This window comes from Natator depressus, chromosome 4 (assembly GCF_965152275.1).
Source record: "Natator depressus isolate rNatDep1 chromosome 4, rNatDep2.hap1, whole genome shotgun sequence".
Classification (NCBI taxonomy): domain Eukaryota; kingdom Metazoa; phylum Chordata; order Testudines; family Cheloniidae; genus Natator; species Natator depressus.
In genome coordinates this window covers 8,816,263-8,841,943 of record NC_134237.1, presented here as the reverse complement: position 1 = coordinate 8,841,943, position 25,681 = coordinate 8,816,263, and the positions used below count along the sequence as shown (strand labels likewise).

The window sequence follows — 25,681 nt, the reverse complement described above, 5'->3', positions numbered from 1 at the left end:
ATATAAACACCTTTAAATCCCTCCTGGCCAGAGGAAAAACCCTTTCACCTGCAAAGGGTTAAGCAACTAAGATAACCTCTCTGGCACCTGACCAAAATGACCAATGAGGAGACAAGAGACTTTCAAAACTGGGGTGGAAGGAGGAACAAAGGTCTTGTCTGTCTGTGTGATGCTTTTGCCGGAACCAGAGCAGGAATGCAGGTCAGAACTCCTGTAAAAAGTCAGTAAGCAATCTAGTTAGAGATGCGTTAGATTCTGTTTTGTTTAAATGGCTGATAAAATAAGTTGTGCTGAATGGAATGGATATTCCTGTTTTTGTGTCTTTTTGTAACTTAAGGTTTTGCCTAGAGGGATTCTCTATGTTTTGAATCTGATTACCCTGTAAGGTATTTACCATCACAGAGGTGATTCTTTTACTTTTTCTTTAATTAAAATTCTTCTTTTAAGAACCTGATTGTTTTTCATTGTTCTTAAGATCCATCGGTTTGGGTCTGTGTTCACCTATGCAAATTGGTGAGGATTTTTATCAAGCCTTCCCCAGGAAAGGGGATCTAGTGCTTGGGGGGATATTTCCAAGTGGGCACTTCCCCTGTTCTTTGTGTAACACTTTGGTCGTGGCAGCGTTCAACCTAAGCTGGTAAGAATAAGCTTAGGGGGTTTTTCATGCAGGTCCCCACATCTGTACCCTAGAGTTCAGAGTGGGGAAGGAACCTTGACAGGGTGCAAGGAGTGAAGTTAATTAAGCCTGATGCAAGATCCTGCTCTAAAATGGTTACATATTTCATTTGTGAATTAAATTTCATATTAAAGCTAGATCAACTTTTAAAATAAAGATTATTTACTAATGTTCACTTAAATAATATAAAAACAACCCCACAAAAATATACGTAAGGAGATGTGCCCCGATTAAAATGAGATGGAAAAGTGTATATGGAAGATTGGAAATTGAATACATTTTGAGTCTCAGACTCGAAGGTCCCAAAGTAAAATACAGGTCAATATCGTGTTTGTAGTATGGGCCTGATTCGTTTATTCTTAATCACATAACTAATTCTTACATATATGAGTAGGCCAACTGACCTCCATGGAACTAATCATGTGTGTTAATACAATCATTACTCATGCAAATAAGGGTTACAGGTATGTGTGCCTTGTAAACTGGTCTTGTATCAAACATTGAAATGCAGGTGGAAGGATTGAAACTATAATTAAAAGAACATTTTAGCTTTAAGTCATTGAAAACAGCCCTTATTTGAGAAAGTTGTATCTCTCCTGCAAAATGTTATAAAGAGGTATAATTTTAAGGAGCATGTTGCAAAATTTCATTCTGAGAGGAAAGGAGGGGTCTCAATGAAAATAGCTTGGCTTAACTATATATGCAAATTTAGCATTTATAAGCATTATATCATAGTTACATATATAATATATAGGGCCCTAACTAATTCTCGGCCATGAAGGATGTGTCACAGACCATGAAATCTGGTCTCTTTCCCCCCCCCCGCCCCGCTACCTCCCCCCAGTGAAATCTGGTCTTTTGCATGCTTTTATCCCATACTATACAGATTTCACAGGGGAGACCAGGGCTTCTCAGATTGAGGGTCCTGACCCAAAAGGGAGTTGCGGGGGGAGTCGCGGTATTGCCACCCTTAGTTCTGCGTTGCCTTCAGAGCCGGGCAGCCAGAGAGTAGCATCTGTTGGCCAGGCGCCCAGCTCTGAAGGCAGCATCCCACCAGCAGAAGAAAGGGTGGCAATATCATGCATGCCATACATGCCATCCTTACTTCTGCGCTGCGGCTGGCAGTGGCTCTGCCTTCAGAGCCGCCGCTCTCCAGCTGCCCAGCTCTGACGGCAGCACCGCCGAAGTAAGGGTGGTAATACCGCAACCCTTCCCCCCTTCAATGACCCCCCCCCAACTCCTTCTTGGGTCACGAGCCCTACAATTACACCACCATGAAATTTTAGATGTAAATAGGCTGAAATCATGAAATTTATGATTTTTTAAAATCCTATGACTGTGAAATTGACCAAAATGGACCGTTAATTTGGTAAGGCCCTAATGATATACCTTGTTTTTGCCTTATTTTCTCTTTTTGCTGGGCTATGAAAACTAGGAGTGTCTTACGTCAGTTCTGTATAAAGCTGCACCAAGTATGTGACTATGCCGTGAAGGGCTAGCTTTTACAGGCATGTCATGCAACAAAATATATTATTGAAGAGGAGTTAAAAGCACAGATCAACAGCCATTGCAGACACTTAATATCTGCATTCTAAAAGAACAAGTGACATTGCAGTAGGCCGCCTTGTTTTTCATTTCAGGAAAGCAGATTTCTGGTATGTGGATTCCCCTTATTAAACCCTCCTACCCTTTCCCCTGTGACATCGGCTCACAGCAGAGTGAGTGGATGGTACATGTCCCCATCTACCTTATTCAAACTTTCAGTGATCTAGGGTTTGTTTTCCTTCTTGCAAAAACTTTTTGAATTGTTTGCCAACAAAAGCACTGTTAGCTACAAAACAGTCCTTACCTAGCATCGATTAGGGCGTGGAGTTCCATTTAAATCAATGGTGCTTTTTGCAATAGGAATCGATAAACGGCCTGACTCTGATCCCATTGAAGTTTATTGGGTTTTGCTATTGACTCCAATGGGAACAGGACCTGTCTTTATTCCTGCCAGTAAGTGTTGGCCAGATCAGGCCCCAAGTTATCACAAAGAACCCCGCAGCACCAATGCGGGGGATGAGGAGGAACCTCTCCAAATTAAAATTCATGGCATTTCGCCCTCCCCTCTCCCTGCCCGCTGGTTATAGGGTTTTATTTTTTTTCCCCCACAGAGGATGCACTGAGCCTTACTCCTGAGGGGATAAATTATGCATGTCTCACCCAGGCCTGCGGTCAGTGGGGTGGTACCGTCACAGGTCTGCAGCTCTGTGTGGCCCTAGGAATGTTCAAAATGCACAAAGGCCCCAACCATCCAACCCTCGGGCACGCAGGTGAGTCATTCCTCATGCTGGCGGCAGCGAATGGGATTAGGTAGGTGACATTAATGGACGGGGGGGGAGGGGGCACTGCCAGGCCCCGGGGGAACACATCTCAGCCCCTCCTTGGTTTTCTTCCTTTTCTCTTTGGAACCTAGATGTGTCTGTCTCCCTCCCCCCACTACCCCCCAAAAAGTGTTAATTCAACCCTTATCCAGCGAGGTCAGTTCCTCTCCCGCAGTCCCTCTATCTCCAGCCAGGGCTTCATCTCCCTGAATAAGAAGTGAGCACCCCCAAGAGTTCTGAGGAACGGGAGGAATTTGCTGGCTGTACTCCTAAAGTCAGCCACCCCTCCGTGTTATGGCTGTGTCAGGGCAGGAGGATTGGGCCTCCGAAGTTTCTTTCCTTTTGTCATTTTGATTCCACATTGTGTGAGCTGTATTTGGGCAGCTCCCTGACCTGGACGATAGGTTGCTCCGCCAGCCTAATAACTTACACTAAAGCATAAGCACAGTGAATGGAAACCACTCCCAGGCACTAGTGTTGTGTTCTTAAGGGTAAAAATAGAATTTCAGGCATGTGCCATGATTTACACTTCTTTTTCCCCAAACCTATTTTGGATGCCTCAATGTCAGGGGAGCATGTCCGATTTGATTCTATTTATTGTTTGTTTAAAAAAAAATCTCAGAAATGGAGGCAATTTGTGTAATTTAAACATCTGTCCACTTTAAAATTGTGTTGTATCAATTTTAGCAGCATTCAAGATGCATGATTTAAATTACACACCATATGGAGCAACGCTAAGGCCATTTGCTACCGTGTTAATTGCGTAAAGCTACATTCATAGAATCATAGAATATTAGGGTTGGAAGGGACCTCAGGATGTCATCTAGTCCAACCCCCTGCTCAAAGCAGGACCGATCCCCAATTAAATCATCCCAGCCAGGGCTTTGTCAAGCCTGACCTTAAAAACTTCTAAGGAAGGAGATTCCACCACCTCCCTAGGTAATGCATTCCAGTGTTTCACCACCCTCCTAATGAAAAAGTTTTTCCTAATATCCAACCTAAATCTCCCCCACTGCAACTTGAGACCATTACTCCTTGTTCTGTCATCTGCTACCCCTGAGAACAGTCTAGAGCCATCCTCTTTGGAACCCCCTTTCAGGTAGTTGAAAGCAGCTATCAAATCCCCCCTCATTCTTCTCTTCCGTAGACTAAATATCCCCAGTTCCCTCAGCCTCTCCTCATAACTCATGTGTTCCAGTCCCCTAATCATTTTTGTTGCCCTCCGCTGGACTCTCTCCAATTTCTCCACATCCTTCTTGTAGTGTGGGGCCCAAAACTGGACACAGTACTCCAGATGAGGCCTCACCAGTGTCGAATAGAGGGGAATGATCACGTCCCTCGATCTGCTGGCAATGCCCCTACTTATACATCCCAAAATGCCATTGGCCTTCTTGGCAACAAGGGCACACTGTTGACTCATATCCAGCTTCTCGTCCACTGTAATCCCTAGGTCCTTTTCTGCAGAACTGCTGCCGAGCCATTCGGTCCCTAGTCTGTAGCGGTGCATTGGATTCTTCCGTCCTAAGTGCAGGACCCTGCACTTGTCCTTGTTGAACCTCATCAGATTTCTTTTGGCCCAATCCTCCAATTTGTCTAGGTCCCTCTGTATCCTCTCCCTACCCTCCAGCGTATCTACCTCTCCTCCCAGTTTAGTGTCATCTGCAAACTTGCTGAGGGTGTAATCCACACCATCCTCCAGATCATTTATGATGATATTGAACAAAACCTGCCCCAGGACCGACCCTTGGGGCACTCCACTTGATACCGGCTGCCAACTAGACATGGAGCCATTGATCATTACCCGTTGAGCCCAACGATCTAGCCAGCTTTCTATCCACCTTATAGTCCATTCATCCAGCCCATACTTCTTTAACTTGATGGCAAGAATACTGTGGGAGACCGTGTCAAAAGCTTTGCTAAATTCAAGGAACAACACGTCCACTGCTTTCCCTTCATCCACAGAACCAGTTATCTCGTCATAGAAGGCAATTAGATTAGTCAGGCATGACTTACCCTTGGTGAATCCATGCTGACTGTTCCTGATCACTTTCCTCTCCTCTAAGTGCTTCAGAATTGATTCCTTGAGGACCTGCTCCATGCTTTTTCCAGGGACTGAGGTGAGGCTGACTGGCCTGTAGTTCCCAGGATCCTCCTCCTTCCCTTTTTTAAAGATGGGCACTATATTAGCCTTTTTCCAGTCATCCGGGACTTCCCCCGATCGCCATGAGTTTTCAAAGATAATGGCCAATGGCTCTGCAATCATATCTGCCAACTCCTTTAGCACTCTCAGATGCAGTGCATCCGGCCCCATGGACTTGTGCACGTCCAGCTTTTCTAAATAGTCCTGAACCACTTCTTCCTCCACAGAGGGCTGGTCACCTCCTCCCCATGCTGTGCTGCCCAGTGCAGTAGTCTGGGAGCTGACCTTCTTCGTGAAGACAGAGGCAAAAAAAGCATTGAGTACATTAGCTTTTTCCACATCCTCTGTCACTAGGTTGCCTCCCTCATTCAGTAAGGGGCCCACACTTTCCTTGACTTTCTTCTTGTTGCTAACATACCTGAAGAAACCCTTCTTGTTACTCTTAACATCTCTTGCTAGCTGCCACTCCAGGTGTGATTTGGCCTTCCTGATTTCACTCCTGCATGCCCGAGCAATATTTTTATACTCATCCTTGGTCATTTGTCCAATCTTCCACTTCTTGTAAGCTTCTTTTTTGTGTTTAAGCTCAGCAAGGATTTCACTGTTAAGCCAAGCTGGTCGCCTGCCATATTTACTATTCTTTCTACACAGCGGGATGGTTTGTCCCTGTAATCTCAATAAGGATTCTTTAAAATACAGCCAGCTCTCCTGGACTCCTTTCCCCCTCATGTTATTCTCCCAGGGGATCTTGCCCAGCAGTTCCCTGAGGGAGTCAAAGTCTGCTTTTCTGAAGTCCAGGGTCCGTATTCTGCTGCTTTCCTTTCTTCCTCGTGTCAGGATCCTGAACTCGACCATCTCATGGTCACTGTCTCCCAGGTTCCCATCCACTTTAGCTTCCCCTACTAATTCTTCTTTCTTTCACCCTTTCAAGAAAGTGGTGGCTGCTGACAAAGAATGGCTTTTTCCAGCAAGGTGTGTGCAAATCTCACCACTTTCAGGTACGCAGGGAAGCTCTTGGAATGCACACCTGCTATGTGACAATGACGCCCAATGTCTCGCTGACCTGTAGGTCAAGGGTCACTGTTCAAAAGTGCTCAGCCCCCCGTGTCATGGGACGATGGGCTTTGTGTGTCAAAATATGTTCTGGATGCTACTGAGCGTGTGCCCACTCCTGTGAACAGACCTGGCGAGTGTGTGTATGCCCATGGAGACTGTGGCAGTCAAGTCTCAAGCAGGCCTTTGTCCTTACCCTGCTTTTTGCCCTCAGTTTTAGGGGCTGTTTGGTTTCACATGCCCAAGTACACTGAAGCAGGCCCCAAGGAGGGCCCATTTTAACATGTGGGGGGCGGGTTATGTCTCTCCTGCAGTCAGGAGGTGTGCTTGCAACCCATGTTGGCATACCCCCAGATCAAAGCTAGCTCGGGTAATGGCAGCAGGCTGGCAGCATTGGCTAACCTCCAGAGCACAGCCTTCCCAGGACCTAAGGTACAGCCTGGAGCGGCTAGCCAATGCCATCATGCATCCTACAGCAGCTACACCGCTATTGTTACTCGGGCTGGATTCAAGCTAGCGCGGGCATGCCTGCCCCGCCAAACCATTGCCACAAGTGGAGCTGGTGAACTGGCACAGTTTGGGGGCGGGCCCATTCTGAAACGACCCCACAGCTGGGGGCAGCTTTTCCCGCCACAGGGCCCTATTGTCCTCATTGTTGTGTCATGCATTTTTTCCAGGGCCTAGCACAAGGCGGGCTTGATCCCTGTTGGGGCCCCTAGCTGTGGCCACAATACAAAATAACAACAGAAGCTGGGGACTCGGGAAAATCCAGGAGCGAGGGGACGAGACTAGAGCCAGTCTAAGACTTCCTGCCGAATCTGCAGAGGAAGCCAAGCGTGAGATTCTCCACGTTGCCTTGCTTCCAGTGCCCTCAGCTGTGGCCTGGAGGGGCTGCTTTCCCTAGAGCTGGCAGGTGATGCCAGTTCAGCCCTGCTCCTTTCTCCAGTACAAAGGGCAAGCTGTGCTAAATGTGGTGTTATGAGAACTGAGCTGCAACGAGCAAACTTTGACCACTGAGTTTGAGCACGAACAAGGGAGGCAGGGGGCTGAGCTCTATGCCGTCTCTGCTAGGTGGAGTCATCCAGAAAACACAATGCTGCAGTGTCTACTGGAGTGGAAGGAAAATAAAGTCAGCATTTAAAAACATCCGCAGGCAAGATTTTCAAAAGGACAAGTGAGGCTGAGTGCCTCAGGTTGTGGGGTGGCCAACTGGAGATGCCATAAAGAGGGAGGTAGTGTTGCTCAGTGGGTAGTGCACCAGAATGGGATACAAGAGACCTGCATTTTTTCCCTGGTCTGCTGGGTGACCTTGGTCAAGTCACTTTGCTACTTTGTGCCTCAGTTTCCCCATATGTAACTTCCTTTGACTGACTTCCTTTGTAAATACTTTAACACCCACTGATGAGAACAGCTAGGTATTATAATAAAGGGGCCTGAGTTTCAGAAAGTGGGTGCTCAGTACTCTCTGCACATCAGGCCTCAAAAGTGAGTAACTAAAGGCTGACATCTTGGCCACTCATACTGGATCTCCGCCTGACACCGATTATATTTTACCATTTCAAACAAACAGTGTCTGTACAACTCAGTTTCCTGTGCATGGTGGGAAAGCACTTGCAGATTTCTTTGCAACGGGAGTCAATGAAGGGATAAAATAAAAGCAGGGGAAAAAAGGTGTTACGTTTAATACTGTCTGCCGGGCTGCAATCCATGTCTGTTTCTGGCTGCTTCTTCCTGTGTGGCAGTATTGTAATAGGATTCTCCCATATTAATATTTTAAATGAATAAATAAATATCTGATGAGAGATACTGTGCATCTTGACAACCTTTTCATAAAATCTGGGAGGAAAAAAAGGTGAGAAAATTAAAGAAAAGATTGAAACTGTCCGGATGATTTATTTTTCTCTGTGTTAAATTCTCTCTCTCTCTCTCCAGGTTTTTATACTGTGCCTATCGATGTTGTAGCATACATCTATTTTAAAAGGCAAATATATTCCATCAGACCATGCATTTCAGAAAGACCATACATTCTGGACATCACATGGGGTCCTGATCTCAGTTGGGGCCGTTAGCTGCTACTGTAATATAAATTGTAATTGAATACCCCAGTATATTATTATTATAAGGATGTCTGTATTTAATAAGGGCTCCAGCTGTATGTGATCACTTTATTTGACCCTAATCTTTTTCAGGAAATACATCAGCTGTTTTCAGAGGGTTTCACTTTCTTTTTTCCCCAAGCTGTGTGTTACAAAGCAAAGATCTGACAGCCAGGAGCCAGGAAGACGATGTACCCTTATTATCAGAGAGAAAGTCATGCTGAAATCACAAGATTTTGGAAAGAAAAGTACTGCCCCACATAGATCAATATAAATGGTAGCTGTAAGACATTTGAAAAGGCATGAGAAAGGTGCAACACTCAAAGATGAGTTGTAATACTATTCACATCATTACATCTATGAAAGTCTGTTACTAGCAGGGATTATTACGCTGACACTGAGCCAATTTGTGCCATAAGGATGGGCCAGTATGTAGGATCCGCACAGAGGCCTTGAGACCTGAGTTGAATTCTGCATTCTACCACTGACCTTGGTAAGCCATTCAACCGCTATATGCCTCAGTTTCCCATGTGTAAAATGGGGATAATAACCCTGTCCTATTTCACCGGATTGCTGAGAGACTAAATACATTAGCGATTTTGAAGTGTTTTGAGAGCTACTGATGCAAAGTGCTAGATAAGAGCTAGATGTAATTATAAATTGATCGGCGTATAGAATGAGATTTTTGAAAGCACTCAATGTTGACCTGAGTCTGTTCCCCACTGAGTCAATGATTAAAACTCCCACCCATTTCACAGTGGAGCCAGAGTTGGCCAAATGCTGAGTGCTTTTCGTAATCCCACCCATGCTGCCTGTGTACATTGGGTTTCCTTCTGTGCTCACATCGTCAGTGTAGCGCTCATGGAGTTATTCCCAGTTTACACTAACATAAGTGAGAGGAGAATTAAGACCAGCTCTTAAAGAAGTGCAGTTCATTTATAGAACAAAATGTTTAATTACGTTTAGTTTAGGCTTGGATTTTCAATTAGGCCTAAGGGCATTAGAGGGCCCAATGTCCATTGACCTTCCCTGGGCATTGGGTAGAGAGGGTCACAGAATGGTAACATTTTTCATGACAAAGTTTATCCTATCAAAAATATCTAGCTTTGAAATAGCTTGACTAGCTCTAGAGTTGGGCAGAGGCTTTTGCTACTCATTCGCTTGAAGGCATCATTTTAAAGCATGTATTTTTGGGGGTGTGCTTTTCAGGTGTTAGGAAAGCAAACAGATCAAGTTTTAGCACTCGACTGCTTGAATGCCTGGAAAGAACAACTCTTTTTAGCTCTCGCTGTCTCTGCGCTGCCCTGACTATGTCCCCGCACCCCAACTTTTCCCACCCACTACAGAACATTTTATGCCCCTCTAGAAAAGTTTTCACAGTTCACCACAAATTGAAATGTGTAAAGTGGGACGTTTATTTGAGAAGTTAAGGTTGTCTGATGAAATTCTGCAGGTGACGTTATATCAGCCTTCTGTTCATTCTTTGTAGCTTACAATCAGGATAGAGAGTACTATTTGTGGGAAAAGGTGGCCCACTTTAACTGCCTCGCGTAAGTGTATGATTGCAAAGATTGTGTATTTAGGGCTGGTTCTGTTAAGAGGATAATGGAAATAGTGTTAAAGTGTTCTACAGTTTGGGTTTTGCTCTTCTTTTCTAGAATTAATTTTTCTCAAATATTTATAGATTGCAAACACTTTTACGCACCCAGCTAATTTTGAGATTGACAGACAAGCTGCTGTTTGGCAGGTGTGAATTATTTTCATTGGCAAAAGCGTGTGTGTGTATAAAAATGGTGACGTTTCCTAACTCTTATGTGTGCTTTTCTTTGCAACCGTAATAACTTTCCTTGACCTTTTCTGGATGTAGGTATGTTTAATGAGAAAAATACAGTTCTCTCATGCTGAAACAGTGAGTTACCTATGGAGGATTAGCACCATTTAAGAGGCAGGGGGGGAATCCAGTCCCATTTTGGTAAAATGCACCAGTTTACATACAATTTTGGCAGTATTCTGCCTTACATTTTCATGTTCCTAGGAGCTAAAAACTCAAAACACAACTCGCTGAGTTCTGAAACTATGTTCCCTGTAACCAGCAAGTTTCCCACAGAGCCCATGTGGAGAGATAATTGCCTTGCATTTTCCAAGGTGCTGTGCTATCTACCTTCATAGCTGTGGACTAAGTTGTCAAGCTACCTTTTATTCATCAACTTGTCTTTCATATTAAATAGAAAAAGAACATTAAAAGTGCATGTCTCATTTTGTACATTCACTGTGATAAGTGTTTTTTTTATATTCGCTCAGCATACAGAACTAAAGTATCATCATTAATGACAGCACCAACCCTCTGTTCTAGTCTTCCAATAACCAGCAACTTCAATTCATTCCCTTTGGTCTTTGCCAGTAAATACTGTGTCATGGGGTTTTTTTTAAACCTAAACCCTGTGCTTTGCAGACTCTGCTTGATGGGGAGAACTACAGGCCTGAGTCAATACCAAAAATTTTAGTCTTGCAAATCAGAGGAAACTACAGCGTTTATAATAGTGGGCGGAATTTTCAAAAGGGCCCAAGTGCATTACTACACCTATAATGTAAGTATAGTTAGGAGGGGAGCACAAGTCCTGTTGGGAGGTCAGTGGGACTTGTTTGCCTCAGTTATGCTGACCTAATTTCCTAGTTTAGGCTAGTCCTATGTCCCTATGGGGTGTGAGAAATCCACACCTCTGGGCAATGCAATTAAACTGACCAAACCCCCAGCGCAGACCATGTTAGGTGAATGGGAGACTTTTCCTGCTGCCCGAGCTGCAACCTCTCGCGGAGGTGGATCACCGATGCCGAAAGGAGAACCTCGGCTGGGGCGGTAGTGGTGTCTATGCTGAAGTGCAGCCGTATAGCTGCAGCTTGTTCAGTGACTGAGAGCTTGTCTACCCTTATGTGCTTCTGAAAATCCCACCCATATCTAGTTCTCAGCTAAGCTGCAGTGTGGACGCTTTAAAGCTATATCTTTCCAAGTCTAGGAAATAAACTCAGCCTGGAGGTTCTTAAGCATACAGTGCCAGTCACAGCAGGCTGCATAAACATAAATTTGATAGAATTCAGGATGGCAAAAAACAAAAACCTGGTCACGATTTTCATAATTAGGAGCCTAAATCTTGGTTCCTCAATCCTTGTTTAGGCTCCAGAGGCTGGATTTCAAAGGAGCCTAAGCAAGTCCGTCACTGAAATTCAATGGGATTGGTGCATGTAACTCCCGTAGGCAGTTTTGAAAATCCAGCCTAGATAAAGATGTTGATTTGCAAAAGTTCCGAGCACCTGACAGCTCCCATGGAGGTCAACAGAAGCTGTTGGGATCACAGCACCTTTGAAAATCAGGCCACTTAGGCCTGGTCTACACTACCAACTTATGTTGGTATAACTATGTTGCTGAGGCAGGTGGAAAATCCACACCCCTGACTGGTGCCGTTATGCTGACCTAACCCCCGCTGTAGACAACACTGTGTCGATGGGAGGGCTTCTCCCATTGACATAGCAAGTGCCTGCAGGGGACATGGAGTCGGGAGAAGTTCTCCTGTCAGTGTAGGTAGTATCTTCACTAAACGCTACAGTGCTTCACTAAGCTGCACGTGGACATTAGAAGCCTAAACTTGTGGCACTGATTTTTGCGTTGCATGGCCAGGTGTGATGACACAGGGAAGGTACAAGATGATTGAGGCAGATAGCAAGTATATTTCAGAAGATGGAAATCTATCTGGCGTGCAGTCAAGAGAAAGGAACACAAGAGATGGGAGGTAAAATGAGAGCAGCCTAATCCAAAGCCCATTGGACTCTGGCTCGGAGAGAGGGGAATGACATTACTCATTCCCAGGAAACAGAGCTTGTAGATCTCGAGGAAGTTTGGGGCGTTGAATGGGGAAAATTTTGTAAATTAAATCTAAGCACGTGAAATTTCCTGAAAGCCATTCTGCTCCACACGGTTGAAAAGCTGGAGGACAGCCCTTTGCCATGCCTGCTAAGAAATAACACATGGTTTGTACAAAACATACCTTGGAGGCCCAGTACCTGGAGTTAAACAGCTCCCCAGCTCTTAGAACATGTCATTCTCTGATGATGCCTTGCTCCACAGGCAACAGCTGGGGAACTCTGTTACCACAAAGTTGGGCAGTTCTTTACATGTCCATCTTCCATTCTGTCTCCAGCCTTTCTGCCTCCCTCTCTCAAGGTCCATATCCTCTCAGCAGAAAGGAGGCAAGAGAGCTAACAGGATTCCTCCATTCCCAGGTCACCCTCTTCATTCTAGTGGCCACAGAGCTCATTACACTTCTTACAAACCTCTTTCCCCCCCATAGCATGCAGATTCCCTCTTTCTGGCTTCACCAAGCTGCCTTCATGCTAAGCTAGATCCTACAGACTCCATCTTCTTGACATGATTGCTGGTGACAGCATTGTGCCTGCCCTATTTCTTGCAGTGCTAGCTTTCAAGACATTATGAATCCTGAGTTTGCTGTGGGTCAGGAACCCCTGTTCCCCCATGAATTATGAAATAATCGGGATACATTGCACAGCTGCATGATGACAGCATGATGCAATGTTTAGCCTGGACACTGTTGGTCTCTCACAAACCAATTCCCAAAGCTGGTCACTTTTAGGCCATATCAGCACTCCATCTAATTTCCCATGATGCCCTTTGTTGGAATTTACCTTGCAAAGGGCAGGTGAGAAACTGTCCACAGTAAGTACCTCCATGCCTAATATAAGATGCAATAACTGGAGCCCACAGCTTAACACCATTGAAAGCATTCTTCCTCCAGATTTTTCCACTTTTGCCCTGTGTTAAATGGAAACATTTAATAACCAAAGCATATAGCTCTCAACTTCCACACGGCTGCATTGGCACATATCTTATAAAAGAGGGCCAGACGCCATCACGTACATCTCTGCCTTTTATGGTCAGACTGCTAAATTAGTACTCACATTTGTCTACACTGAAGCACTTTGGAACCATGCAATAAATAACAAAATACAATCGCAATACATTAACTAAGAAAGAATAGCAACAGGAGCAATCTCCAAAAAGGTCTACTTATAGAGGACTTATGGAACAACCTGAGAAGATTTTTGGTTGAAACATGGAGCGTTTGGTTGCTTACTGTGCTCACCCATAATGAGACTCTTGCAATGTTGCTGAAAACACGGGCTGCTTAGCTTGATTTTTCAGCCACCCGGCTACTTGTTTAGTTCCAGAATCTCTCAAGTGTTTTATTTTGAAGCAGATGCGCCTCTGGGCTGTGTTTGTGCCAAGTTTTGCATAATGTCTTATGTTCTTTATCAGTACAACAATATGAAATATTTAATAGGAAGATATCACTGTGGCCAATATAAAAGATTAAACAGGCCTGTCAGTCTGGGTTCCCAAGAAGGAAACATGGTATAGAGAGGGAATCAGAAGAAACAGCATCAAATATACAGCTATGGAATCTGATCAAAACATTAGCATCTCTGCTTTCTTGGTCAGCAGCTTCATCACACCAAGCTGTGGGGAACAAGGCTAGGTAAGCACTTATGCTTCTTTAAAAAAAAAACAAAACAAAACAAAAAAAAACAACCACCACCAACATGACATTACAAAGCTTATCTAAGGTGTAACCCCTTTACTGAAGTAGCTGAGCACCTCACATTTGTTAGCATAGTTATCCTCACAACACTCTGGGGTGGGTGGGCAGGCAGGTCCATCAACCCTACTGAACAACCGGAGGGCCTGAGACGCTTGCCCAACGTCACACAGCAAGTCTGAGACAGAACACTGAATTGAACTCATTTATCCAACTTTCAGGGTAGCAACCTAACTCCTGGACCATCCCCTCTCTGTGATACAAACATGTTCTGGGGGAAAAGGCTTAGAATAAGAAGGCAGACTGGTTTTGTGGCTTAATCCTTAGTTTGGGACCTGGGACAGCTGGGTTTCATTCTTGGACTTCCCACTTCCTGTGGGACTTTGGACACCTAATTTAATAGCCTTAGTGCCTCAGTTGTTGTCCCATCTGAGGAATAGGATTAATAACCCTTTCTGATCCCCATCCTTGTCTATTTAGAGTCTATGCTGTGACAGATTGACAATATCCTGAACAAACCTTATGGAATTAAGATAACTGTTATTGAATTAAAGTCAACCCTATTGATTTAGAAATTAACACCTTTGGAGTTCATTGTATTACAAATGCAGATGTTTATGCACTAATGTCTTTCTGCTAAAGCAGATCACAAGTTTAAGACCATCTCTGGGAGGGATGAGGATGTACAAAAGTCTTTTTAGAACACTGGGTGCAAAGTGGATTTCCTTGCCTTTGGTGAGGGGAATACAACTTCCCCCGCACCAAAGTCAACCTTCTGAAACTACACTCTGGGGGGAGAGCAACCCTTTGTATACTAACTACCTGCTTCTGGAAGTGCCACATCAAAGACCCCTGAATTGCATAAAAAGGGAACTGAACATGTTATGAGTGTTCTTGTTTTGAGCTGAAGTGCCAACAAGCTTGTAACCACAAGGATGCCCCTAGGGTGGGATGTTAAAAGACTGCACTTGCCAGAGCCCATGTGAGAGAGTTGGGATGAGCTTGGGAAGGCTTATTAGCATGTGGGTAGGTTCTTTTTGTTTGTTTTTTTACTATGTTTTCTCTGGGAGAGTGTTAAACCATCTCCGATTCATGGACGATATTGTGTTGATTACTGAAAATACTATCAAACTACAGAAAATGGTGCAAGAACTCAACATAAAAAGCAGCCAGGTCACTCCAAAATGAAATTTATGTAGTTTGATACCTGCCCAAATAACAATCAAGGGAGAACAAACAGAAGAAGTTGAGCAGTATGTCTGTTTGGGCCAAGAAGTTAACAGGTGCTAGGATCAGGAAGGTGAACTCTCGCGAAGAAAGAAAGCAAGTTGGTGCACATTCAATTCTATCAAGGATGACCTCCAAGGAAAAAACAACAAGGCAACACGTGCCAGCCTCTTCAACTCAACAGTACTGCCAGCAATGTTGTATGGCAGCGAAATATGGAGACAGAGGAGCAGCAACTGACTGTCATGGAGAGGGCGATGAAAGAAGAATTCTGGGAATTTCACTCCGTGACCCTAATGAAGTGATCAGACAGCAGAATGGAGTGCAGGACCTCGTTGTTGAGAGCAGACATGGTAAAATGTGATGGGATGGGCATATCGCGAGGCTCCCGGACAACTGATGGACTGCAGCTGTCGCCGAGTGGTACCCACGGGAACTGAAATGACCACTTGGCTAACCTCCAAAGAAATGGGAAGATTTTTATCTTGAAAATACATGGCCACACATGGAGAAGGAAGGCCAGGATATGAGAAGAATGGAAGATGTGTTGTGATCAGCACAATCTATATGAGGGCTGAAGGACCGATTGATCAAGGAGATGTTTTCTCTGTGATGCTGAAGAATGAAGTAGGCTTACTTAGAAAGACCTGTGTGGTAACATAGCTGCAGCACTTACACAGTTATCCATCTTCAAAGAGGAAAACTAGCAGGTGTCCTAAGGAATCTGTCTGTGCTTGGACTGACACCCTGATACCAGGGAACTGTCCAGCCTGGGAAAACCCCGCTCAGAAGGGAGAGAGACATGTCTCCATGCAAGAGAGGTTACAGCTGCAGAGCTGAAATCTGAGAGTTGGATCCCTTGCTGAATGTCTGTGGGGAAAATACAGGTACAGTTGCCCTGAACTATGACCCATGCTCTGCGGGACAGGGCCTCTCTCTTACAATGGGGTTGTCAGCTCCTTGCACAGTGGGCCCCTGATCTCGGCTGGGGTCTCTAGGTGTTTCTGTAACACAAATAAGAATAGGGTGAACTGGACTTTTGTGAAGGACTCTTGGTGCTTGAAATAGACAGCTTATCCCTACGGAACTGGGCAAACAAAAAATGGTTTGGTGGAACTGCATCTACGCTAACCCAACTGAAATTCACTGCTTTACAATGCTCCTGAGTCAATGGCTGAAGTTTATGGAGCCTGATAATTGATGATATTTTTTACGATAAATGACAGCTTTAGTTATTTTACCTACTCTATCAACAACCACCACCCATCCGCACTGTGGTAATACAAGTGCCTAAGGGGGTTAGGTACCCAGCTCAATGGGAGTTGGGCAAATAACTCCCTTAGATACATTTAAAAAAATCCTATCCCATGTACATATAATAGGGGTTAAAGAAAATATCTCCTCACTGGACAGCATCACATACTTGTCAAGGTGAATTATGGGGCTTGAATATAATACCACCTAATTCTATACAGCATGTTTCCTCAGTAGAGCTCAAAGCCCTTTACAAACGAAGGCAGTCTCCTTATCTTCAGTTTACAACTGGGGAAACTGAGGCACAGAATGTCAACATGACTTGCTGAAGGCCACCCAGCAGGCCAGTGGCAGAGCCAAGAATAATTCAGAACTCCTGAGTTCTAGCCCAGCATATTATGCAGCCACCCACATAGATAACTAATCATAAAGTTAGGCAATGGCACAGTTAATAGCAATGCACCTCTAGTCCCCCTCCATGGTCAAGCAAGGACACCCACTCTAGGCTGCTGGTTCCTCAGCCGTCACCTCCCTTGGGAGCAGACCTGTCTGTCTCTCTCCCCCACCCAACCAGGGTTTTCCAGACTGCACACATCCCTGCCTTCACCGTGTTATTTCCCAGCAAGTCAGACTGCCGAAACAGGTCAGCATCTGTGCTTAGCTTTCTCTCTGAAAGCTAGGAACAATGTAATTCCCAGCCATCACAAGCTACCACCTTGCTCGTTATAAGCAAGCGTATTTATTCTTAAGGTGAAAGCATTACAGCGAAAACACACAAAAGCTCATCTACACATGCTGAACGCTTAGCAGAGGTTACCCCTCAGCCTCACAGAGGAGGCTCAGTACTCTGAAGTCCTTCCAACCCCTCCCTGGACAGAAGGTCCTGTCCATTTGCTGAATCAAAAAGCAGAGCTGAGTCCATTTAAACTCAACCAAAAATCCTCTCTTTGTCTGTCGGTCTCTGGAGAATCCAGTCTGAGCTAGTTATAGGTAGTGAGACCTCTATGGAGGTTTTTACAACCTAAATGAATTTGTCTAATTGCCCTCCCACCCCTACTGTTCCTGGAGGATCTATGTTACCCTATCCCATAGAATTACAGACAGTCCTTGACCCACCACACAATACAGTGAGAGCTCCCAAAGATGTTGCTGGGTACTGCCATGTGTCACACACTTCCTCTGGAACGGGTTGTGTAGACGGTTAGACACACCCTATGGGGACCTGAGGGTCTGATCTAATCTGTGAAAACAGACAAGGCAAAACACCCTCCCCTATAGCAAAAAATCTCATCTCTAATGGGAGAGATTTTTCAAAGGCACTCAGCCTTGCCTTAACTCTCCTTCCAGTGATGTCAGAACTTCCAGCAACTTCACTGGGGGCAAAGGTAGGCCACCAGTGAGCCCTTGGGGAAATCTCACGTTTCCACCGTGTGGTGACGATGGTCTTGACAATGACAGTTTGTCATTGCCTCTTACCATAATTGCCTATATGTAAAATAATGTACCAGGGACCATTTTCCAAATAAATTAGGTGCCTGGAGAGCCAGCAACCTGGTAAGTTATTTTAATATGAAATAGAGCAATGAAATATTAAGGTTTGGAGAAATCATCCAAAGACCTCATGTGCTGTGATCTTTCAAAAAGGCTAGCCCTTTTTTCAAAGAGCTTTGCTCCAAGAAGGCTAGCCCTGTTGGTGGCTGTCTTTTAGGGAATGACTCTAGTCATTGCTATGCCAAATCATAGCTGGGATCCAGCTCATCCAGTAGTCTGTGTCCAACAGGGGCCACAGCCACTGCTTCAGAGGCAGGTGCAAAAAGCCATATGGCCAAGAATGAAATACCCTTCTCAGGGTGATTTTCTTGTTAACTCCCATCACTTTGTGATTAATCATAAATACCAGCATATGGATGATACAGGATAGCCTTTTGGATAAAATTGTGCATCATGTGGATGTTTTCATTATCCATATCGCTATTTCTAATCTTTTTCTCAATATTGATTAGCATGTTGCTCCAATGATATTTTGCGGTGATAAATTGCACAGCTTAAATGTGTTTTGTGCAAAGAAAGCAGCATAAAAAAGTATACGTTGTGCAAACTCGTTCCTTGGGTCACTTTTTTCATTGTTGCCTTTGAAATCCATTAGATGTCTGTTTGAACTTGTACAGGAAAAGATAATTTGGCATTCCTGATTGACTACCTGGATACCATTCATTATTTTATAACAATGCAATTAAATCATAGAATATCAGGGTTGGAAGAGACCTTGGGAGGTCATCTAGTCCAACCCCCTGCTCAAAGCAGGACCAATCCCCAAATTTTGGCCCAGATCCCTAAATGGCCCCCTCAAGGAACTCACAACCCTGGGTTTAGCAGGCCAATGCTCAAACCATGGAGCTATCCCTCCCCCCTCAACTGAGCTATCCCTCAATTGTATGATAAAGTTCTGTGGCCAGACTGTCTTGGGATGCATGGGGTAAGGTTTGCTATAGGGGAGGGGGGGAAAGGGCTATGAAAGGCTCCTACCCCCTTACATAACTATGTAAGGTCCAGAGACAATCCAGCCTTGGGAATAAAATGACCACAGTACAGAACATATAACAACAACAATCTTACTATTTTTCAGATGCCCAGCCATCGCTGTTCAATGGCTAATCTGGTAGATTTGCCTCTTTTGAAGTTCAATGTATCATGATATGTTCTTTGCAAACGGAGGTGTTTATTAAAGAAAAAGAGCTACAACTGCAAACTCAAATAAATAAGCTTCCTCATAGCTCATGTTCTAGCTTTGTCTCTCTTGCTTACCAGGTACCCCACGCTGTCTGGACTGCTATACAGCAGACAGATACATCTAGTGGCTGAATAATATATTGCAAGTAAACATGTATGGAAAACTTTAAAAGAACAAAAAGAAAAGGAGTACTTTTGGCACCTTAGAGACTAAGGTGCCACAAGTCCTCCTTTTCTTTTTGCGGATACAGACTAACACGGCTGCTACTCTGAAACCTTTAAAAGAACAATAATTCTTAATCTGCAATCATCAAAACTCTATGGAAGGACCACAAATCAGTTAAACTCACCTTGACATCAAGTGAATTGGTATTTAATTGGCACTGGAATAATCAAACTTTTTCATACAGTTTGGTGGCTATTATCTCTTTTTTCTAATTTGGGATTAATTTAAAAGTGCATAAGGGTAATGCATCAGATAAGAGCGCCAAAGACTCAGTGGTAGGGAATACAAACATTCGGGTTCATGTTGTCAATCATGGAATATTAAAGAAACAGCCCACATTATGGCTGGCTTATAACAAACATACAGGTAAGAACAGATATTCAAAATTGCTCAGTACCAACCAACATACCCTGAGGTCCTGCTGAGCACCACTGAAAATCTGGCCTTTTCATACAGATGCCTGAATGGTGCTGAGCACTTTGGAAAAATCTGGTCCATAAATGGTGGGTCCCAGTTTAGAAAAACATGGAAGCATATATTTGAGTAAGTCCATCCCAGTTCAGTACAGCACATAAGCACATTCTTAACTTGACCATGTAACATGGGTGTTGAAGTGCTTTCCTGACGAGGGATGCTTTTCTTAATTGGCGTCTAGATACTGTCCTGACGTGTCTGGGAAATGTGGCAGCCGATGGCCCACCTATTTTAGAGCCCATCCCCTGCAGCAACATGAATACAAGGCTCCTGCATGCTACTTTAGACTCCTCCAGAGAAGTGCACAGGGTGTGCGCTCCTTGTAAGCCACACTTGGTTAAACATGCTTGATACTTGGCTCCCAAGAACAGCCCAATAGAAAAGGAGCAAAAAAATTCCCAATCCAAACCAAAGCACCCCAGCACTGAAGGGCTGCAGCACTTGGGCCAGATCCCAACGGCCTCTGACTCCATCATGATGAAAAGAAAGAAACCTGCAAATAGAATCTAAGGGTCCTGGGCACAGGTACCAAAAGGCACGAAGTCCATTTACCCTGGTGAATCCTCACTGCTTGCCTCCCACAAAGTGCCCTTGAAAAGGCTTCCTGGCTTAACAACAAACCAACACACAGGTGCTTCTCTTTCCCCCCGCCATGTACTAATGAAAATCTATTCTTTATACTCTGGCAACAACTCCCACTCCTGGATATTGCAGTAGCCCTGGGGAGAGGAGTATAACTGATAAGAAACCAGCACGCTATCAATACTGTGCGGCTGCAAGACTGTGTGTTAATTCTTGTCATAAAATGAGCATACTTGACTGGCAAAAGGGATTGACAGAGGGATTCACTAATCCCTGCACGGTGATAAAATGCATGCATCCTTCTTCTGCTATGCATATCAGCCGTCAAGAAAAAAAAACAAAGAAAGGACATGGCGTTTGTGTGTGTGCGTGCGCGCCCGCCCACCCACCCACCCACCCAAATAGACAGTTCATGGCGTGAGGACACATTGATCATCAAACTAACTCCATTTAATTAGCGTCTGACAGCGCTAATGTTTCTCCCTGTGTATTCAGAAGTAAAAGCTGAAGTTACTGAGCAGTTGCTGATATTCGAAAGCTTGCAAACTAAATTTGATGTAAAATGGATGCACTGCAAACCCCTAACCTGAATGCCCGTGAAGTGTCTCAGGGCCAGATTGCCAAAGATATCTCCCATTCCCCACTGAAGAGTGGGGTGCCTAACCTGCTTAGGCACATCTGGAAATCCTGCTAGGTGCCCATGTGTACCTTTAAGCCCCTAAATACCCTTGAAAAACTGGCCCATAGACAATTTTGAAAATCAGATTTTGGGTTTTCTATCGTATAGATGCTTTTGAAAAGGATAACCTAATTCTATTAATTACTGTATGAAACGGGAGCTAGTTTAAGCGTACCTGCATTAAGCACTGGAGAAATTAAATCAGTATAGTTATACTGGTGCAAAAAAACCAGCAACAACCTATGTGTAGCCCAGCTGTGGATTTAATACTAATGTCCCAGAGAGAGCTTATGCTATCTTCTCCTACAGTTACAACTCTTCTTTTCCAAAGGCTGGGGAGGATCTCACTGATTCTACAGAGCTGGTTTTGGAGGGGATAGCTGTGGATCCTTGACCACTTGTAACACACATTGAATATGTACAGAGAGGTATTTGAATTATAATTCTCAAAAAGAACAGGAGTACTTGTGGCATCTTAGGGACTAACAAATTTATTTGAGCATAAGCTTTCCGTGAGCTACAGCTCACTTCATCGGATGCATTCAGTGGAAAATACAGTGGGGAGATTTATATACATAGAGAACATGAAACTTGTTAGTCTCTGAGGTGCCACAAGTCCTCCTTTTCTTTTTGCGAATACAGACTAACACGGCTGCTACTCTGAAACCTGAATTATAATTGTTATCATGGACCTGGCCATTAAGAATAATAATACAAAAGATGTGGTGGGAAAGGTCTTACTTTTGTATCGGGTTTTTAAAAAGAAAAGTCACAAGCCTATGGCTGTAGACTCCCACCCAACAAAACACTCTTACGCCCATGCTTAAATGTAAGCATGGGAATATAGTCCCACTGATGTCAGTGGAAGCCAGTTCCAGCCTAACCAGTAAGGTACAGCACATGAGTTCTTGGGTGCTGCAGACTTTTTCTACAGTGTTCATTTCTTTCCCCTTTGTATTAAACTGGGAGTGAAGAGTCATTCATGAATGAATGTCATATTTTTGCTACGGAAAGCTTATTGCTCGTCAGCAGTCTCAGTTCTGCATGTTCTATAACGATGGCCCATTAGTAGAAAGCGTGTGGCTCTGAGGAATTACAGGGAGCTGCGAGAAGCAGCTTTATTCCAATAAATGATGGTAAATCCACAACACTGAAAAGAAAAGAATCTGCAAATGGAGAGGCTAATGGGTCTGTATTTGTAGGACAGCATAGGTAGTTCACTGCAAACAGAATCAGCTCATTCTCTGGTCTCCCCTACCCAAAGGAGCTAGACAGGACAGAATGAAACTGTGTTAGTAGGTTAAACTGATTTAATAACTTTTACCTATATGATGATTAGCAGAAGAGGGCAACAAATTCCCACAAGAAGTCAGATGAATTTAAAAAATGAATTTGCTTGAGCTGTGTTACAAATTATCATATAATAAATAATATTACCATTGTTCCTAGAAGTCCCAACTAAAATCAGGGCCACATTGTCTGAGAACGACACATACATGTATAGAAAGCAAGGTCCTTGCCTTACAGTGCTTTCAGGCTCAGGCCTTGATCCTGCAGAAATTAACACAAGTGCTTACCTTTACTCATTGTCCCTGTGCAATCTCTCCATGCAGGACTAAGCTTAAATAGAGCTGGGAGTAAGGAAGTGTTGTTACTCCTGTTTTAGAGATGGAGAAACTGGGGCACAGGGCAATTGTAAGTCATGCCCAAAGTCATACAGGAAATCTGTACCTGAGCTAGGAATTGAATTAGCTGCTTCCAAATCCAGCTTCTCTGAGACACTCAGGTGCAGCTCCTCAAGGCTATGGGAGTTAGTTGCCTAGTTCCTTTAGGATCTGGGCCTCAGTGGCTTCATTCCTGCCTCCTGGGAATAGAAATTACAGTCGTCCAATCAGGGGACAAAGCACATACCATGTGGCTAATCAAGACTGACTCAGCCTGAGAGACTGCCTAAAATTCATCCCTTAATTACTAGTGCCATGAAGCCCATGAGCAGATAAGCTGCTAAATCTGTTGAGTAAATTCACAAGTAAATTATTAGGACTTCCCCCCATTCCGTGGGAAATTCAGAAATTTAAAACCAAATGTGGTCTTCATTGGAATGAAAGCTCAAGACTCCGCAGACTGGGAATTCTGAAATTGTATTTAAAAAACAACCAAAAGGACTTCTAATATGGGCTTTTGAAAACAGAATTGATGAGGTTCCCCTGAGCTCCCCAGAGACCTGTTGCCTAGCTGGGAGACTGGCTGCCCAGAGAGTCCTGGCTTCAGTTGGGACTCCCAGGGCTGCCTGCTTCCCAGCTCTACTGCAGCCTGCCATGGAAGTGGGCCAGCTGACAGGCAGGTTTCTCTGGCAGAAACATTCCCAGGGAATACGTCAATTTCGTCAAATCATCATTTTTCCAGCAGGGAAAAAAAAAGTTCCATCAGAAAATTTCCAACTAGCTCTATAAATTATTTGCTCAGCTATACTGATTAGTTCTTACCTGAGTGCTTCCTTCCTTCCTTCATGCCTGAGGGAAAGATAAGATATTGAATTATACAGTTCACTTCCCAGGGCTATGAATTCTTAATCTTCTACTGTCACTGGGCCAGAGCCTCAACTGGTGAAAATCAGCATAGATCCATTGATTTTTGTCTGTGGCCTGTCCAGAGCTTCAGTTTCACCTTATTTTCACCGGTGTCCCGTCCAGAGCTTCAATTTCACCTTATATTCAACAGCTGGGGGTCTAGCCCATTATTCTGATCACTGAGATTGGATTTGTTTTAGTGCTTATAATTAATTTGCTCTCGATTCCACTGGTATAAAAGTTCTACCCTAGACTTTATTTCTGTAGAGAACTTAGAAAGAGTCTTCTCTTTTATTAAAAAAAAAAATCATGTAAAGCTGAACTGTCCGTTTGCAAAGTTTTGTATGGCTCAGGGAAAATAAGATTATGCGAGGAGAGAGATTCTTTTCTTTTCTGATCTGATCTAATAATGCAAATTTCAAATGGCAACAACAAATTTTATTAGATCTAAGCTCTTGCTATCTGTCCGTCAAAATGTTATGAAGTCCTTTAATGATTAATAATGGTGGTGTAATATCCATGAAGAGATGACAGTAAATAACTGATTTTTGTGTGTGGTTATTTGACTCTCCAGCACCCACACAACTGACCTCTACCTGCCCATCTTCTGACCAGTTCTAGTCATGTCATAATACAAAAATACATAATAATAGTCCACCAAGAGTAAAATCCCAAACATAGCAAATGGGAAAATTAATGTCTTCATTTCATGACCTCATCCTCTCCTTAGTATGCCCTGCCCTCCTCGGTACACTGAGATTAGTATTATGCACTTACCTTTATACTGAGGAGGAGGCAAATCCAAATGACAGTTCTTCCCCACAGAGAGGGTAAAGACTTTCCTGTTGCCATTGGTGAATAAGTGATTGATCGTTTTGAAAGCAATTTCAATGAGGAACTGGAAGTTTGGGTGATTTGCAATAGGATACAGAGTCTTTCCACTCTAGGTCTTTGGGTCAAATCCCTCTCTGATCAATGGAGACTTAACTTATTACCATCTGAAGATTAATTGGGAAAATCTGGTGGTATCAGTCCTGTTCTTTGTAGACCGGTGTCTCCATCACAACGACCACCACCACCAACAGCAGAAAAGCCAAGGAGCAAATGGGCATAGAGAGTGAAATGCTCTCACACCTCTAGAGATGGTATACTTTGTGCAACTCTGGTCTCCCATGTTTAAGAAAAATGAATTAAAACAGAACACATGCAGAGGAAGGGTACTAGGATGATGCAAGGAACGGAAAACCTATCTTCTGAGAGGAGAGCTTGGCTTGTTTAGCCTAACCAAATGAAGGCTGAGGGGAGATATAATTGCTCTCTATAAATACATCAGAGGGATAAATACCAGGGAGGGAGAGGCATTATTTAAGTTATGCGCCAATGTGGACATGGGAACAAATGGATATAAACTGGCCATCAACAAGTTTAGGCTTGAAATTAGACAAATGTTTCCAACCATCAGAGGAGCGAAGTTCTGGAATAGCCTGCCAAGGGGAGCAGTGGGAACAACAAACCTAACTGGCTTCAAGACCGAGCTTGATACGTTTATGGAGGAGATGGTATGATGAGGCTGCCTATGATGGCATGTAGCCGCTCTGTGACATGTTCAGGGTCTAACTGATGCCATACTTCGGGTCAGAAAGCTATTTTCCCCCTGGATCAGATTGGCAGAGACCCTGGGGTTTTTCCACGTTCTGCAGCATGAGGCATGGGTCACTTGCAGATTTAAACTAGTGTAAATGGTGGATTTTCTATAAATTGAAGTCTTTAAATCATGATTTGAGGACTTCAGTAATTCAGCCAAAAGTAATGGGTCTATTACAGGAGTTGGGCGGGGGGTGGGGGAGGTGAGGTTCTGTGGCCTGCAATGTGCAGGAGGTCAGACTGGATGATCACAATGGTCCCTTCTGGCCTTAAAGTCCACGAGTCCATGGTCCTTCAAGATCAGCATTGAGAAATACTTCCCAGGCAGCATGAGGAATCTTATACTACACCTCTGTTC

The 25,681-nt window shown here is 44.0% G+C and overlaps 1 long non-coding RNA gene across 3 annotated transcripts in view; it reads left to right on the top strand.

Annotated features, from left to right (window-relative positions):
- The window catches only part of LOC141985718 (uncharacterized), a 99,321-nt gene extending 90,734 nt beyond the window's left edge, over positions 1–8,587 (top strand). For all 3 annotated transcript variants that reach the window (XR_012639003.1, XR_012639002.1, XR_012639001.1), the window contains exons 2-3: positions 2,833–2,991; positions 6,913–8,587. This is a non-coding gene — a long non-coding RNA (uncharacterized LOC141985718). The remainder of the gene's footprint in view (positions 1–2,832; positions 2,992–6,912) is intronic.
- The last annotated feature ends 17,094 nt before the right edge of the window (positions 8,588–25,681 follow it).